At 39.0% G+C, this 3,811-nt stretch overlaps 1 non-coding gene across 1 annotated transcript; it reads left to right on the top strand.

Moving 5' to 3' along the window:
• Window positions 1–3,380: 3,380 nt before the first annotated feature.
• Window positions 3,381–3,511, top strand: LOC111561234. The gene has a single exon (XR_002743588.1).
• The last annotated feature ends 300 nt before the right edge of the window (window positions 3,512–3,811 follow it).

The following is a 3,811-nucleotide window of genomic DNA, read 5'->3' as shown; positions in this document are numbered from 1 at the left end:
TCTCTAACTTACCCATTCTTTCATTGTGCTTTTCTTTCTTTCCTGAACTTCCTAACTTATTTTCTAGTTGACAGAGTAGGCGCCAAGGGCAGGCTTGCCCCAAGATGGGCACTTTGGCAAGAAGATCATTCTGAGCTGAAAGCAATTGAAACCTAATATCCTTAAGAGAAACTTTTGCTCCGTCCTTAACTATATAGAAGGATCTAAATTAGGGGTCTTTTCCAGAAAAAGGATTATTAGCAAAGATCAATTCTACCTGAGTGACCCCTCTGTATGGCAGGGCAAATATCTAATCACCAAACATTTACTCTTCTTATTGCCCTGTGAAGTGCATTTCTTTTCTCTGAAGTCCCACCCCCTCCCCTCTTCTCTTTAGTTCAGGATGACATATATACCTCATTTTGCCTGACTGTCTTTGGAATTTCCATGTCTGTGTGGATTCCCCATGTATATGCTATTAAATCTAAGCCATGCCGGTTTGATTCTTACTTCAGCTAGAAGAATCCTTGACAGGGACAGGAATCCTTGCTCCCCACCAATGGCATTATCTTCATTACCTCTGGGAAAATTAAAATTTTATGCAGAAATCAATGCAAGTTTTACTGTTATTAAGACTTCAGCTAAGTCTCTTAAGAATAAAATATTAGGGTTCTGAAAGGATGGAAATATAAAATCAGTGCCAAAGCAAAGATGAAAGGCTAAAATAGATGCGTGTATACCTAATCTCCTCCAAGGCCCCTTGCCACTTCCTCCAGACACCTAGTTCTGCCATGAGACTTTGTTGAGGATACAATTGAATGCACTGTATGAACATTTTCTTTTTCTTAACAGAGTACTAGTAAGCTTCTTCCCCTATTGGAGAATGAGGTCCTTAATCTTCTACACGTCCCCATGGGTGGCGGTGGCATAGAAGGGAACGCCCTGGTGGGACCAGAGAGAGTCAGAATAGTGGGGAAACCTTCCTGATTCTAATTCATTTAGTAAATATTTATACTAGGCGTTTCAGACTCTGACTGTGCTCTGACTTTCTGACAGTGAAATTGTAGGTGAACAATGCACTGTAAAGAATTATAATTTGGTACATTTTGCAATAAATATTCATGAAATTTATTGTTTATAACATTCTGGAATAAAAGTTTCACTATGTTTCCATCTATTCAAGTAAATTAATGTCAATAGCCCTTGTCAATGTTTTTACAATGAAACTAAGCTTTTAAAAAACGATTAACTATCCACTAACTAAATTCCACACTTCCTCATTTGCCTTTTGAGAATAGTAAAGTCAGCAGGAGAGGAGTTTATTCAGGTTCCCTCCTGCTATCCCTCTCTTGCTTCCAATCAACGCTTGCTAACATTTTGTTTGTAGAGAGAAGATATAAATAAAAATTTTCATTGAAGAAGAAATAATAGGCTTATTACAATAAAAATTCTGATTAGAAGCCAAATACATGGTGCTTTACCCCAGCTCCTAATTTTAAATGAATTTTTAAGGCAGATTTTTCTAGATAGCTAATACATTAGATTGTCCATAAGAATTTATAGCCAAATATATGCCAGAAAAAGTCATTTATTTTTACCTTAGTTTACTTCATATATTATCTTTTTCAACAGAGAAAGAGAGAGAGAGAGAGAGAGGGAGAGAGAGAGAGAGAGACCATGTGAGCAGGGGGAAAGGGGGCAGAGGGAGAGAGAGAATCTTTTCTTTTAACTTTTTTTTAATGTTTAATTATTTTTGACTAAGTAAGAGAGACAGTGTGTGTGAGTGGGGGAGGGGCAGAGAGAGAGGAGAACAGAGGATCTGAAGTGGGCTCTGTGCTGACAGCAGAGAGCTGCACGTACGATCATGACCTGAGCCAAAGTCAGACACCCAACCCACTGAGCCACCCAGGAGCCCGGAGAGAGAGAATCTTAAATAGGCTCCATGTTCAGTGCAGAGCCCAATGCAGGCCTTGATCCCACGACCCTGGGAACATGACCTGAGCTGAAATCAAGAGTCGGTTGCTCAAATGACTGAGCTACCCAGGAGCCCTACAACAAAAATGTTTAAATGTGTAAAGCTGTGATTTTGATATGACTAAAAGGAAAATATCAAAGATGAAATTATTATAAAGATAATTATTAATGTTCACAACTGAGTTTTTTCTTGATGGGCTAGCAAGGTAATAAAAAGTACAAAAATCATAAATTCTATAATAAAGAATAAATAACAATAAACATTTATATCTATCTATTTTATAAAGTGCATTTTCTTACCTTCCTTCCAGAAATTCCCTTCTCCAATCACTTCAAAATCCTTTAAAAGACTATTTCTTGGGGCACCTATCTGGTTCAGTCAGTAGAGCATGGGACTCTTGATCTTGGGGTCACGAGTCTAAGTCCCACATAGAGCTTATTTAAGACTTTTTTTTTTAAAGAATATTTCTTTAATATCCAAGCATTATATCTCAATTGTATTTTAATAAAACTGGAAAAAAAATCCAAGCTATTAGTCTTGTTAAATCCATTTTTAACAGCCTCACTGAGGTATCATTGACATACAATAAACTGTATACATTTTATGTATACACCTGTGAGACCATCACCACAATCAAGATATTAACTTAGTATTAACATATCCATCATCCCCAAAAGTTTCCTCTTGGACCCTTTTGTAGTCCCTCCCTCCATTCCTTCCTTTCCCACTGCCCAATTCTGTCTTTTTTTTTTTAATTTTTAAAATGTTTATATTTATATTTGAGAGAGAGAGAGAGAGAGAGAGAGTGCAAGCAGGGGAAGGGGCAGAGAGAGAGCGCTCTCATCTGAAGCAGGCTCCAAGCTCCAAGCTGTCAGCACAGAGCTCCACGCAGGGCTTGAATTCATGAGCCAAAGTCTGCTGCGTAACTGACCAAGCCACCCAGGCACCCCTGCCCTATCCTGTCTTAAGGCAACCACTGATTTGCTTTCTGTCACTATAGGTTCGTTTACATTTTCCAGAATTTTATAAGAATGGAATCATAGAGTATGTACTCTTTTTTATAAAGTTTCTTTCACTCAGCATAATTATTTGGAGATGCATCAGTGTGTGTGTGTGTTTATGTATATTTCCTGTATGGATATACAATCTGTTTACCCTACTGATAGACTTTTGGTTGTTTCCATTTTCGGGCTATTACATATAAAGCCGCTACAACATTTATATGTAAGTCACAAATATGGATATAAGATTGCATTTCTCTAGGATAAACCCCTAGGACATTGCAGGTATATGTAAACTTTTTAGGTTTTTCAAAATGTTGTATCCTTATACATTCCATCAGCAGCAGTGCATGATGGTTAAAGTTCTTCTGTACCCTTGACAATATTTGGTTTGATTAGGCTTTTTTAATATTAATTATTATAAGGGCCTCTCTCCCATGGGGCTGTGAGGGGTCCCTTTTCTCCTCAACCAGGCCTGGAGGCCAACATTAGTCCTTGAGGATTGTTGTGAGGGCTGCTGGGGGCTGGCAGCCTTGTTTTCCTGCCTTGGACATCTGTAGTTGCTGGGAGCCCCCACTTGCTCTATTCCAGGCATGCCAACTCCACAGCCAGACTAGGGGCTAAAGTGGCAGTGCTGGGCCTCCAGCTTCTGGCTGTCCTTGGGTAGTGCCAGGCTCTCATGAGCTGCCCCTGGCCTGTAGCTCAGTCCCCTCCCTGCCCCATAGACAGCACCTAACAAGAAAACACACCTAAACAGGAACATTCTTCTTTCACAAAGTTGTTTTGGCTATTCTTGATTTTTTCATTTCCATCTGAATTTTAGAATAAGCTTGTTAATATCTACAAAACTCCTGGA

Source organism: Felis catus, chromosome B3, assembly GCF_018350175.1.
Source record: "Felis catus isolate Fca126 chromosome B3, F.catus_Fca126_mat1.0, whole genome shotgun sequence".
NCBI lineage: Eukaryota > Metazoa > Chordata > Mammalia > Carnivora > Felidae > Felis > Felis catus.
The sequence above is the reverse complement of the archived record's forward strand: the minus strand, read 5'-3'. Positions and strand labels throughout refer to the sequence as shown.